Genomic DNA, 15,365 nt, shown 5'->3' on the forward strand with positions numbered 1-15,365 from the left:
ACGTTGGCGGCATTAAAGCCTCCCTCCCTCCCCCCGTGTCTATTGAGGTCTAATGACGCGGAATGTTCCACAGCGGAAGTTAGCTTTGGCCGTCGTTTAGAAACACATAATAAAATCCTCAGCTTATTTAATGTTTCTACATGTGCTGAATGTCTACATATCTGGTGGAGGATCAGAACCATGTAATGGGTGGTGGAGATTACTTTTAAAAGGAGGTGTGTGTGGGGTGGGGGGGGGAGTAGGGGAGATAAATCCCTACATCTATGATTTGATGAAACCTTTGAAAATGACTCATTACATTGGGGGGAGAAAAAGGAGAATCTTCAAACGTTTCACAAGGATTCAAGAAGTTCAAGGAAGAAGTGAGATAATGCCTTTAATTCGAGTGTGAACACTCGGCCCGGGGACCCCCAGGGGGCCCTCAGAGGGTTCCAGAGGGTCCCCAGCTAAATTATTGATAGCTAGGAACCAAATGGACCTTACATATCTGTCACTCCAAGAGTGTACAAATGGAACCAAATGGACCCTAAGGGCCCTACGTGCTCCAGTTTTAGCCATCCACCCACCCTACAAAATTACGTCACTGATCGAGCCACGGTGATAAGTGGTGAGGTGGTCACCTCAGCACACCTAGCTGTTTTGACTCTTCACCCACCCACCCACCCCACCGGAACCAGTGGGAGGCGGGGTCAACCCTCAAAGGAGTAAGATGGTGTCTCATCAATACGGAACTTAAGGTGGATAAGTAATAGGACGAAAGGGTGCGTGGGTGGGCGGCTAAAACTGGAGCATGTAGGAGCCTACGGGTCCGTTTGGTTCCATTTGTACTCTCTCAAGAGTTACAGGGGTCTGTGGCCTACTGCATGCATACCAAACTGGGTGTCGTTGAAATGTTAAAGTTTGAGAACCAGCGTCTTGGGGAAATGAAGGCTGGTGCAGGCTGGAAGTGTGGTGTCCTTATTGGACCCTACAGGCTCCCGTACAGCTGTTATGTATGTGAACTGCTACTGTCTCTGGCCTCGCTTTGGTCCGTCTCTGTTTACAAACGTACCTGAAAAAGGATAAGACTTTCAAACAACTTCAAATATTTAACCACTCAAACCCTATGTACGTTCTTGACTGTTGTCCACCAGGGGTCTATACTTGGTCGCCTCCTCTTTTTCTTATTTTTATTTGCATCTACACCAAATCACTTCAGCGAAAATAGCCTGCAATATACCGCATTGTGAGCTTGAAGATCAGCTATTTTCGCCAAATGTTCACCCCAGACTAGGGACACTACTCTTCATGTGGTTTAGTGAAACGGATAACTGGTAAATGCATTAGGTTTTCCCATTCTTTCCCCCTCAATAGGTTATAAAATGTTAATCTAAAGAATGGTGGTGAAAGGTATAAGTGAACCACTGCTTTGGGTGAGGTCAGTGAATGACAACACAACCTTATTGTTCCACACACACATACACGCAATGCACTCTATCTTACACACCGGTTGCAAAATGGCACGCGGTGCAGCGACAGTGTCATTGCTAGTTTACGACCAACACACTTATTGTTGTTTAAATGTACTCACGCCCGTAGGCGTGTTGGCCTTACAATGAGGTGTGGTCAAGCACATTGTTGGCGCATTGCTATATCCAGACGAAGCAGAAAGTGATTGTTTATCGTTTATTAAAGGATCCCCATTAGAGACACATGAATGAGCCTCTAGTCTTCCTGGGGCCCTGAACCAACAAAAAACCTGCTGGTCTAGATCCTGGTGCACTGTAAGTAAGTACATTTACTCAAGTGCTGCACATAATTACAATTTTGAGGTACTTTTATTTTCAATATTCAATATTTCAATATTATTATTTGAAAACTTTAGTTGCTAGTTACTTTGTAGATTTGAATTATTATTACAAAACATACATTAAGTTGCTTGTAGATCTGCTATTTTAAAAATATTTTAATACAAATCTACATATGATACCTTGTGAAACGGGACATTCTGCATAATGCACTTTATACTTTTGGTACTTTAAGTACATTTTAACATTTTTTATTCCAGACTTTTACGTGTGACAGAGTAGTTCTACATTGCAGTATAGATACTTTTGCTTAAGTAAAAACATTTTGTAGTTTTTTCCACCACTGGATGTGTCTACATAGGAGGGTTCACAATGTGCTGCTTGCACCATGTTCCACACATCACTCACGTTCAACATGACAGATGGCACTGCTGAAAAACACATAATTGACTCATCATCATCATCATCTAATAAATAATGAAGAACCAAAAACGCCTTCAGCAACACAGAGGGAGGAGAGCGGTGAGGCAAGGCGAGAGAGAAAGAGAGATGCTGTTGCTGTTTATTTCAGTAAGCAGTAAGACAATATGTTCAAGGACCTCTCATCTTTGAAAAATGTTGTGAACTCATACCGTTCTGGTTTTCTTTTTCTGTCTCTGCTCAACACACAGCAGACACGCCCAAATGAGCTTGTGCCATGCATTCTAGACCATGCGCCATAAAATGTTTAAATAGGGCACCTCATGTTGTAAAGCACACTTGGTCAGCTGCTCTTTGTTTTAAAATGTGCAATATAAATGAATGTGACTTGACTTAAATCATTTTCTTTACCTTAATAAATAAATGTGAGGGTTGTAGATCATTTGACATCAGTATTATACAATAAGTGACTCAGATGAGACAAAGGCGATTTTGAAACAGGTGCAGAACATGGAACTACGATTCACTTATCCGAATGATTAAATTCCACTTACTTTTCCCATTCCGTGGACAACATGTAAGTTTAAATGCGAGTTACAATAAAACAACTCAGTTAGAATTCTGGTGTGGTGTGTACACAGCAAAAGTGTACACTCTCAGAGATAACCACCTAAGCTCTACTGTATATACAGTACATTGTACACCATACGATGAATGGCAAAAATAGCCGATCTACAAGCACAGCGCATACCGATGCGTTGCGAACTTGTAAATCTCCTATAATGACATGCCCACAATAGGGACGCCCGGTTAAGTGGTTAAATTAATGCTCACACCTACTTCAGCCTGGTAGAAACAACCACCAGAATGTTGCCTCGATAACAACTAGTCTCCACTCTCCAGTGGCAGAAAGACAGAGCGAACACAGTGAATATATCTCGGTCAAATATGGAACGTGTGTGTGTGTGTGTGTGTGTGTGTGTGTGTGTGTGTGCGCGTGTGTGTGTGAGTGCATGTGTGTGTGAGTGTCATGTGAATGTAGTAGGTGCACACAGACCATTTACTGTCATTCGCGTGTGTCGACGTGCACACGCCGCGCGCACCTGCGTGTTTGAGAGGAAGAAAGGTCAACTTCAATTGCAACATGGATCTGATGCTGTTCACTTTGAAAGGGAAAGTGAGGTGGGAGGGAAATATCCATCACCGGCAACTGTCAGTCAAAACAAAAACAAAACAATACCCCCTTTAAAGACAAAAAAGAAAATCAAAAAAACAATCACAGTCAGCGAGCTTCCTCTGATTCTGGGGGGGGGGGGGGGGTTGGGGAGGTGGTGGGAGGGTAAGACAAGAGGGGAGGGGAGGAGGAGGAGGAGGAGGAGGAGGAGGAGGGGACAGGCGTAGGGTGTCAAGGATTTGTTTTTTAAGGATTTTTTTGGGGCGATGTCATCCCGCTATCGACAGCCGCACGCCTCCGGGAAAGCAACTTAAAAATGATCGCCGTGGAGAAGCAGGAGGGGGTTGACAGCAAGTGATGCAGAAAAACACACACACACACACACACACACACACACACACACACACACACACACACACACACACACACACAGAGCATCACAACTGTCTACAGGGACGAGGAGACGAAGAGATGAGGGGTGTAGAGTCACGTGTAGGTGGACAAAGAGTGAAATAGCGAAGAGTTACAGTAAAGGAGATAAACAGGCTGACGTGCAGATAGACACATAGATGGGAGGATGGGAAGGAAGATAGAGAGAGAGAGAGAGAGAGAGAGAGAGAGAGAGAGAGAGAGAGAGAGAAGAAAGAGAATGAATAAGACAGACAGACAACTCCAAGAGGGATTTGTTGTGTTTGCATGCGCTGGTTCCTCCCATGGGGTCTCGCTCCGCTCGGAGAGCGCACAAAAGACAACACTTAACATATTTGCTAAAAGATGACAACCCTGCCAGGCTCACGTTTGAAGCGTCCTCCCCCCAAAAAGCCTCCCTCCCTTGTGTCAGGGGACTCTCGTCCACGAGACGGGAGAAAGATCCACCGCTATACGCTGCGGAGGAGACAGAGAATCAGCAGCGGAACACTTCTGACTTTTGCTTTCCCTTTCTCTGTTTCTAAATGCTCCAAAACTCCCCCGTTTATTCCCTTTTACATGTACGTTGTGGCCACCAGTCCCTCGAGGAGGAGGAGGGGGGGGGGTGTTACTCTGGGACGGTGAGGAGAAAAAAAGAAAGAAGGAAGAAGCACCTTAGCACCTTTAATGGTAAACATTACGGACTGATAGAAAGTGTCAGGATAATTTATTTATACGGTCCCCAGCGGGACTAGCTTAGCCACCTCCAGGGCCGCTACGCTAGCTCTCTATTCATTTGAGCATCTGAAGGGAAGTCGGTATTTAGATAAATAAAGGGAAGAGAGGCAGTCTAAAAAAAAGAAGAAGGGGAAAAAAAAGGGAGTGGGAGGGAGATTGGGTTGTGGGGGGTCCCTGTTTGTAAAAGCAGCTCTTCTTCTATTCCTATTATCCCTAGCCGCTCTGTCCCTATTAGCTCTGTGTGTGTGTGTGTGTGTGTGTGTGTGTGTGTGTGTGTGTGTGTGTGTGTGTGTGTGTGTGTGTGTGTGTGTGTGTGTGTGTGCGTGTGCGTGCGGAGACGGGGGTATGGCGTGGCTGTGGGGAGATGTGAAGCGATACATTATGTGTATTAATGAGGGGAATTATTGGTACTGTCACTTCAACACGCGCAGAGACAGGCAACGCGAGGCGATAGATCTTATAAGCCCAATACTGTAGAAGAACTGTAGCAAACAAGTAGCAGACTGGGGAAAAAAATAAACACAACGCCGAGTGTTTACACAATACGCTAATCGTACAAAATGGACGATTGTGGGGATTCGCTGAGACATACAACGTTGTCGCTTGGTTGTTAAGGCACATGCACACAATTGCCTTGCCTTGGATACGCACACAAGCACGTGCTCACGCACACACAGACACACACACACACACACACACACACACACACACACACACACACACACACACACACACACACACACACACACACACACACACACACACACACACACACACACACACACACACAGGTGTGTATCTCTAGGAACAACGGAACAAGCAACAAACAGTCCAGTAATATTACAGGATCTTCTGCTTGGATCCTGAATCAAAATGTATCCTGAATTTCTCCTGATTTTTGGGCAATCATACTCACTGTTAAAATGTACCAGAATACATGAGATAACATCTATTGTGTTAATCCCTCAAACCACCCACCAAACACGTCCCACCAACATGAATCTAACTTTACAACGTTCATGTCTGAGTATCAGAACTTTGTCTTTACTAATTAAAATCCCGCTATTACTTTTACATTTTAAAAATTTAGTTTTGCTTAGCTTTTTACACTTCATATGCTGCCCGAAAAAAATCTCCAGATTTTTTCGAAGTGTAATGTTGGCAGGTATGGATATGAGTATGTCCATTGTCCATCATAATTAGAATAACACCATAAGTCAGATAAACACTGTTATGTTCAAGTTAAAAGATTGGAAGAAAAAAAATAACTGCAGGTTTATATGTGCCAATTTATATAGGAATGCATTAAGAGGCACATGAAACCTTGTGTCCCAGTTCTGGCGAAACACATATGCAAACATTTGGTGAAATAGCCGATTTACATGTTCAAATCTTGTAGAAGCTTTTCGCAAATTGTGCATATAGGGTTTAGGTGGTTAAACCAACCTGCGCTCATGCACACATGTACATCAGGAAATGAGCAGAAGATAAAAACAGGGTGCAAAGTCGAGGAAACAGCATGTGATTGCGTGCGTGCGTGCGTGCGTGCGTGCGTGCGGGCGTGCTTGCATGCGTCCGTGCGTGCGTGTGTGCATGTTTGTGTGCGTGCATGAAATAGACAGAAAGAGAGGGAGAAACCGACAGAGATGGGGAAGAGAGAGAGGGGGTAGAGAGAGAGAGAGAGGTCAGGGGTGAGAGGTCGAGTCCTCACTAATAGTTGTCACAGACACTGAGAGTGTTCATTTGTCCCAGTGAGAACGTCACTCCGTGCAAGTACTGCAACTACATGCACCTAAACACATACGTACGCGCGCACGCACGCACGCACGCACGCACACGCACACGCACACACACACACACACACACACACACACACACACACACACCGCACATCACGCTTCATATAATGAGTCATTAGACTACTATCGTCAGCCATTTCCTTTGCCATCAATACATTCTACTTGGACATTTCACGGCTATTCAACCAATGTCATCGCTCATCATAACCACTTGCAACCAGTACGAGCTTCAAACCCCTCAGCGACGCTGCAGGCAACCAACAGCAAGAGAGATGCACTGGTCAGAGCCAAGCCCAAACTATAATCATGCGACCCCCACAATTATCTCAAATCCATAGGAAATATAAGAAGCAGAAGAGCTAATGCCTGATTTAGGCACCAAAAATTGTAGATCAACCATTTTTGTTGCATGACAATGGCATGCAACTAAGTATAATTCAATTGTAAAAGAAGTTAGAAAAGTAAGGTATGGTAAAAGGAGTTTTTTTTTCACGTTTTGATGGAATTATTACTACCATCACCCCTTGCGCTCTACATCTCCAAATATAAACTCCAAATATAACATGGACAAATTATAATGCAGTATATACGGTATAATGCGTAATGTATCGTCAAAGTATATGTTTTTCATAATATGTATATATTTGCTTTCTATACCACATTACCTGTCATCACTATATAGAGTAGATGCTATTGATGTTGGTGTGTGTGTGTGTGTGTGTGTGTGTGTGTGTGTGTGTGTGTGTGTGTGTGTGTGTGTGTGTGTGTGTGTGTGTGTGTGTGTGTGTGTGTGTGCAAGCGCTACATTGATGAAATACAGTATACGATAGATAGATAGATAGATAGATAGATAGATAGATAGATAGATAGATAGATAGATAGATAGACAGATGGATTATAACAATCATATATAGTATTGTGCAACGCTTGTGGCCATGCAAAAAGTATCAGTTCGAATTCCACAAATTGTGCAGTGTGTAACAGCAAGGGCAGTATAGCACGCTTAATGAATTATAATACATGCTATAGTTTAAGAACAGTGCAAATCCCAGGATTTCTTCAGACTTCATAAAGTACTACCCAGTTGAAATTAGCAGTTTTTTTTTTTCTCACAACACATCAGTGATTGAGTCCAGGTTTACCTATAGCACAAATCTAGTGCAATGAAGCATAAGTGATAAATCGTGATGCCAAATATGCATTTTGATTTAGCACTGATTGGGGGTTAATTAAATGTGCTGCTCTGTTCACATCCACAACCAATCACATTACAATCGCCTGAAATAAATTTCATCAGATGATTAGTGAAATGGCTACAGCCCATTTTTAAGCTTTAACCTATTTCATAATAATAGGTGCATGTGTTGCATTGCAGTGCTCTGCTATTTATGAAAACTGTTTGGGTGCATTGTGTATGTGTGTGTGTTTAAACACATTCCTAATAATCAATTAATCAGTAAGTCAATCAATCACAATCTCTCTCTCTTTCTCTTTAAAAAAAAAGTATGCATCATTCCCAAACAGTAAACAAAGATAATAACAATATGAATACACAGGACCTCAATGGAAATAAATAAGCCCTTAGGGCTTTTTTGGGTTATCCTTTTAGCATCCTTTTGTATAAATCTGTACCACTGTAACTTTTTTGCAAATTGTTAATTAAGTATTCAATCAATCAATCAAAACATATATTTAAGGTTCTATGTAAGTGTTTTGTTCTACACTGACTGACTCAGCATGGTACAGTATATGGTCAAAATGGTTTAATTTCAGAAGTATTTATTTATTTATTTATGTAATGTATTAATACATGCATAGGCTAAGTAATTAGCATTGATTGTAATGTGTGTGTGTTGTCGTTGCATTGGGGTGACCAGTTTGGTAAATATCGCCAATGAAAGGCATATATAGAGTAGACAGATGACAAGAAAATAAGTGTGCACCACGGGTTTTATTCATCTGTCTCAAACGCAAAAATAACATGTCACCTACTGTAAACAACAAGGATATTATAATCCTCAATAATCAATGTAATATCAGACACAGCCGTGTGAATTCCACTTGCAGACGGCGACGCGTAAATTGTCTCTAAATTGGACTTATAAAGAGCTGTTTAATTCTGTCATCTTTGCACACTATGACTGTGCTGTAAATATAGCGAGCTGTTCCTCACACATTAAGCTGCATATTGACACTTCACTCTCACAGCCATTTTTTTTCTACAGGTAACGAAATACCAATGAAAAATAAAATAAACATGAGGGCATGAAAAGTTAAAGAGATGGATATAATAAAACAAGTTACCTACCATAGACACTGCTGCTGCTGAGCATATCGTTCTGGTGGTGGAACAGAGAGGAGAGCATTGGCATTAATTCGTTGCTGGATAAAGGAGGATTCCACAGCTTGCTATACATTACACACACACACTCACACACTCACACACACACACACAGACACACACACACCACACACTCTCGGATTTCAAGCCTTTGAAACGTGGGCCCTTCTTCAAGTCGAAGCAGGAGGACACTCAATAGGATAGGCTGCTTCATCTAACCTACATGCATCTCATTAGAAAAGTCACCCGGAGTGGATATGATGAACACAAAACAACCAGCCGTTACTTGGGACGAATACCTAAACGCTCGTCCCAAAACACAGTCGCCCCCCGGGGCAACTCCGGCGACCTCGAAACGGTCGCCACCTGGTGTTATTTCTAAACGTAACCTCACCTCAGTGAACTACAGTATGTATAAACCTAACCTTATTCCTAAACGTAACCTCCGTAAAACTAACCTAAACTTAACCTCCTTCCTAAATGTGACCTCTGTAAACTATGCCCAAACCTAACCTTTTTCCTAAACGTAACCTCAATAAAACAGTACTTAGACCTAACCTTATTCCTATAGGCGTAACCTCAGTAAACTATGCCTAAAACCTAACCTTATTCCTAAACGAACTATGCCTAAAACATAACCTAATTCCTAAACGTAAACCCAGTAAAACTATACCTAAACCTAACCTCATTCCTAAAAATGTGACCTCAGTAAACTATGGCTTAACTAAACCTACCAAGTTATTCCTAAACGTAGCCTCACTAAAACTATGCCTAACCCTAAACTTATTTCTAACCTTATCCTCAATGAAGCAAATACAAGAATACAAGAACCCCTGGGGGCGAGCTGCGCGTCCGCCAAAACAATGGGGGTGAGCGTGTTTTGGGGCGAGTCTTCCGGTTACCAAACAACCAGCCGTTACTTGGACTCTATTGATCGTTAACGCTGTTCGTGTTAAATAGCGCAAAGTTAGCCTACATTATAGCCAGGGTTTTCCCCCGATAACGCCCTAAAAAAAAACACCGTCCCAGACTCCCAGCTTTTGTGTGCCTCGGTGCTTTTAAAAAATAGATGTTGTTGCGGTGGTGATGTGACACACTACCCCGCTCGTAATGCATGCATTAATGCAGAGAGAGGCAACTTGTTGTAACCCAAGCACCACCACGGCCCGTCTGATGATAACAGCCTGCTTATAGCCTAGTGTGATCAGTATTATTATGATCGGCAGTGTATTATTTGGCAATCAGTGTGTGCTGGCCTGGTCTGGTGAGATCATAGAACCACGCACGGTGCCCACAGCCTCTATTCGTGCACGCTGGGTGCCCAGCAGCACTGTCCAATGTGCACGCTACAGTATAGTCTGCCTTTTGATGCGCACCTGCGCTCCGTCAACCTCCCCCACCCCCACCACCACCAACCAAAAGAGAAGAGATCGCGTTCCTTCCGAGTCCGACGCGCAGGTACCATTTGCATGATGTCGCCAAGACACCAAAACTTAACTGATTGTGCAAAACTGCGTGTTGGTGCACGCGCACCCCCCTCCCGCAAAGAGTCTAGCAAAGAAGAAGAAGAAGAAGCCCCACACGCACGGGGGGCTTCTTCTGCTTCTTTGCCGTGCAGCCCCGTGCATTCAGACTCGCACCGGATCAGGTCTATGTTATAGTCTCGCTATATGTTCTGTTCTCTCTACAATAATAACGCGTCTTGATGCGTTGATCCACTCCGATCGTACGTTATTGGTGTCGCTCACCGATAATAAAAAATAGCCACCCCGGCAAGCTCACAACATTGGTGATATTGATCACAACATTGATCAAAACATTGTGGATAATAATCACAACATTGATCACAACATTGTAGATATCGATCTTTTTTTTTGTCAGCAAGCGACACCACCGCACCGGCGCGCAATGAACGAACGAAGTAGTCTATAAAGCAGTCCGCGTATAGCGGATCCCATACTATATTGCCTACCTGTGTTTGTGCGCCAGGAGGTCGACCTGTGGGGGTGATCAAGGCATAGGCATCGATCCACTGGATCTAATAAGGGTTAAAAAGCGGTCTGCAACCATTCCAAGTGAAGCACCACGCGAGGAGAAGGAGAAGGACTGCTGCTGACCAGAGCCACCACCACCACCACTGCCATGTTGGAATTCAGTCCAACCAACCCCTAAAAAACAGCTGCTTTCTACAAGAGAACTGACCACAGCACTGTTTTTCCGCACTGCGCATGCGTCCCCTCCTCCTGCGAGGAAAAAAAAAGACCACACTAGGAAAAAAAAAGGGGAGGAAAAAAAATCCAGTCCAATTATTGCAAGGTTATTATCCGGGTTGTTGCAACAGCAGACAGAGAGACAGACTGGGAGAGAGAGACAGACAGACAGACAGACAGACAGACAGACAGACAGACAGACAGACAGACAGGCACACACACACACACACACACACACACACACACACACACACACACACACACACACACACACACACACACACACACACACACACACACACACACACACACACACACACACACACACACACACACACACACACACACACACACACACACACAGAGAGAGAGAGAGAGAGAGAGAGAGAGAGAGAGAGAGAGAGACAGACAGACAGACAGACAGACAGACAGACAGACAGAGAGAGTGAGAGAAGGCTTTTAGGAAGTAAAGTTAACTCTATATGCACGCACTCAGAGTATTATAAGGGGCTTTGAAAAGGAAACTTGCAAGAACATGCAGTTAAAGGGGATAAAGAACAAGATCCATGTAAGTTTGATTATAGAGAAAACAGCTTTCTGATGGGATGCGCGTTGGAAAGAGAAGAGAACCAAGTAGGAACTATTAGAAGTGACTGTGTAATGATCTTGGCATCGCCTTAAACCCCATGGGTAACCAACCGGAGTCCCTCAGGGCTCAATACTAGTGTATTTTCTGTTTTCTGTTTTTGTGGGGAAAGCTTTCGCTGAAAATAGCCGATCGACAAGCTCACAAGGCGTTGTGAGCTTGTCGATCCGCTATTTTCAGTACCGATGCTGGGGTTTAAGTGGTTAATCCCCCCCCCCCCCCCCCCCCTGCACACACCCACCCACTCAACCTTGCGCGTGTGCACACACACACGCACTCACAAACACGCACGTACGCAGGCATGTGCACACACACGCGTGCGCTCTATCCAGCGGCTGTGTGTGTGCGTGTCGGCTGGCTGGTGTATCTCTCCCCGTGATGATAATTATAGCACCGATGTTACGAATTAACGGTCGCAGCCCTAATTAGAATGGAAAATGTCCCAGTTATCGCGTTATCAAAGCGCTCAGCAGCGGGGGGAGACCGTATTTAAACAAGACATCAAAAGATGGAGCAATGCTGTCAGCTCGAGTTCATTGTTACTAATCACCCCCAGCCGCCTTGGAAAAAAAACACTTTGATTTGATTTATTTACCATCTATAGCCCCTATAGCCGCGTAATACACCGACATGAATGTGGGAGGCATTTGATCTCTGGTGAGAAGGACGTGTGTTTTTATTAATGTGGCCGAATAAAAGACATGGCGGAAATCGTATGAGAGAGAATGTTTAGAAGTAAATTATTGTCATTGTGACTCTCCCTCTGTCCTCACAGATATAGGGTTAACTAAGTTGCACCCTGTGATGGGGAACTGTGGTTTCATAAGGTCTATAGTTGCACTGTTGCTATAGGAGGTCAGACACATACGCGCGCGCGCACGCACGCACGCACGCACGCACGCACGCACGCACGCACGCACGCACGCACGCACGCACGCACGCACACACACACACACACACACACACACACACACACACACACACACACACACACACACACACACACACACACACACACACACACACACACATTCTCTATCTCTCTCCCCCCTCATCTCCCCTGCCACACACAAACACGTACACACACACAATTTACACATGATACACTTCAGATTCTATTCTTGTGTGAAACATTATGTCCTTGAGTCAATATCAAGGATATGCAGTCCATGTTCCATCATGTCTATTAAGAGGCTATACCAGTAGTCAGGAGTGTCTCACATTCCACATTTTAAAATCTTCTATCCTATAGCTGTGCAACTGAAGGCTACAAGTTAATAGACATTAGCCCTGACTCTTCCATTTAGTTTCAATTGCTGATAATTGAATGACTTTATTTCCAATTTCCATCTATTTATTACATTCAGCTTCTCTGCAATGTAATCAAGGGTATACCAACCTAATTAAAATTGACTGAAAAATCAACTAATGCAGAGGCTCAACATTTTTTGTTTGTTTAATTGTTTACTTGTTACAGTTCATAGTAATGAGTAAATAATCCAGTGAGTTTATTCCTTACTAAGGTTAGGTAAGGGAAACGATGGTGCTGTTGATAATTTATACATCTGAAAACATGCTATTTCTGCTTCTGATTTGCATACTTAAGACAAAAGGGCAATTCAGGTGCATTTGAATATTCAACAGCCCTGCAAAAAAGCTTTTATATTGATATAAAAAATAATGTGTACATTCCCAAGTTTTAATTTCTTTTTCTTTTGCAAATAAAATTTTGATTTGCTACAAATTGTGTGGGTATCATGTGTGTGTGTTTGTACGTGTGTGTGGTAGGAGTGACTTAACGGCAACATAAATCTAAATAGATTTTAACTCATTAGCCGTTGGAGAGGTAATGAGGTAAGAATGCCACTAACGAGCTTAAGCTCTTAATTGAATAGGAGGGGGGCCGCCGACTCACACGTGTCTGTGTGCACGCATGCGCATACAGACACACACAGAGACACACACACACACACACACACACACACACACACACACACACACACACACACACACACACACACACACACACACACACAGCATCCACAAACACTCGAGATATACATATATATATATATATATATATATATATATATATATATATGTATAAATATATATATATATATACATACACACACACACAACATGGATCACACATATTACACACATTCACATGGACACACATACGCACGCACACACGCACGCACGCACGCACCCCCAGATGCACACGTACCTCCCAATAACAATCCCGCCTTGTGTGTCGGTATGGGGCTGTGTTTTCCCCTCTCTCACAGGGGTCAAAGGTGAAGTGTTGGTCACGTGAGCAGCTGGATTTGAACCGTGCTGCCTGTGGACTTCAGTGTCACCCCTCATCACTTCAGCAGCGCTCTCTGCACAACAAGGAAATAACCACACTATTTATCAAGACAGCAAAAAAGGGAGGCTCATGCGCCCTTATTGTTTTATGTATTATTTATTGATGCAATGAAACCAAACAAATACAAAATAAATGTAGTACTAAGCATTTTTTCTTTTGATTGGAGGTAGAAATTCTGCTTTTCTCAGAAAAACAACAGCAGTAACACCAACAAAGGTGTGCTTAATGATCAACGCCTCGGAATCAAACAGAAACATTTGCTTAAAGAGGAAATTTGTGTCACGTTGATCAAACCTCCAAATCAACGACGTCTATAAGACGAGGAAAATAGTCGGAGGCTTTTATGTCTCTTCTTCAAGGCACATTTTGTATCTTTATCCATCACTTACAAATAATTATCAACGCTTAACCCGCAGTGTACGCAGACATTAAAATAAAGTGTCAAATGCAATTTGAATGAAGTGGAACTGCTTATAGGAGAAACTGCCTTGATTCTTAATGCTGTACGATACATTTATGACAGAAATGTATTCTACACTTGTATATACAAAGCCCCTGGTGATTGGTAACAATGGTGAGTACATCTCAAAGCAGACAAAGACAAGAGCCGGGAGTTAAAATGAGAGACAATAAGAGCAAGATATACATGTATGTTAAAGTAATCTCGCATTTAGTTCTGATAATAATAATCAGGGTTCAATGTATCAAAACAAAAGAAATTATAACCACTTAAGCCGCATATACTTACTAATAGAGAAAATAGAGCTGATAAAAAAAGCAATTCTTTGAAATCAGAAACATTTTGACACATTTTGAAAAGGTTGGGATGACAGGGTTAATGTGGTTAATGTACTGTACATTCTTAATTAAGTTGTTAAATTGAAATAATATCCGACAAAGATATCAAACATATCAGTCTACATTGTTTCTCAAAAGGAACTGCATGTGCTTAATTCAGTCAGGCAGGGAGGGGGGATATCAAAAGCAAGGGCATTGACACCCCCCCCTGAATCCAACTCTGATAATAATAATAATAATAATAATAATAATAATAATAATAATGATAATTCATAAAAAGCTAATAAATAATAATGGTAAATAGAGGCAGATTTCACAAGGTCTTGTTCTGTCTCAGAGGCTATACTATGTTGACAATCTCTCTTTTTATGAGCTCAGGCTAACACCCAGATGGGACAAGGTGTAGACTTTAACAGGATACTATTGCGCATAAGCGGCTAAATTTGGCAATAAAGGCAATGTGATTTACCACCAGCTCCGCAGGGCTGTGCACAGCGTGTGTGCTGCATAGACCCGTGCACACATACAGTACACACGTGTGCGCGCCTAGAAGAAGAAAGGCACATGCACTCACGCACACATAGGCATACTGCCTAACAATACATATCGCTCCCTCCTTTCTCTTGCTCTCTCTCCCTCCCCCCCTCCCTCTCTCCCTCTCTCTCTCTCA

At 42.9% G+C, this 15,365-nt stretch overlaps 1 protein-coding gene across 1 annotated transcript in view; it reads right to left on the reverse strand.

Moving 5' to 3' along the window:
* The window catches only part of LOC311040755 (fidgetin-like), a gene marked incomplete at its 3' end in the record, with an annotated part of 49,536 nt that extends 40,880 nt beyond the window's left edge, over nucleotides 1-8,656 (reverse strand). Inside the window, exon 1 of the mRNA XM_084051107.1 lies at nucleotides 8,635-8,656. The remainder of the gene's footprint in view (nucleotides 1-8,634) is intronic.
* Between the last annotated feature and the right edge of the window lie 6,709 nt (nucleotides 8,657-15,365).

Source organism: Gymnoscopelus microlampas, assembly GCF_963454915.1.
Source record: "Gymnoscopelus microlampas genome assembly, chromosome: 24".
Classification (NCBI taxonomy): Eukaryota; Metazoa; Chordata; class Actinopteri; order Myctophiformes; family Myctophidae; genus Gymnoscopelus; species Gymnoscopelus microlampas.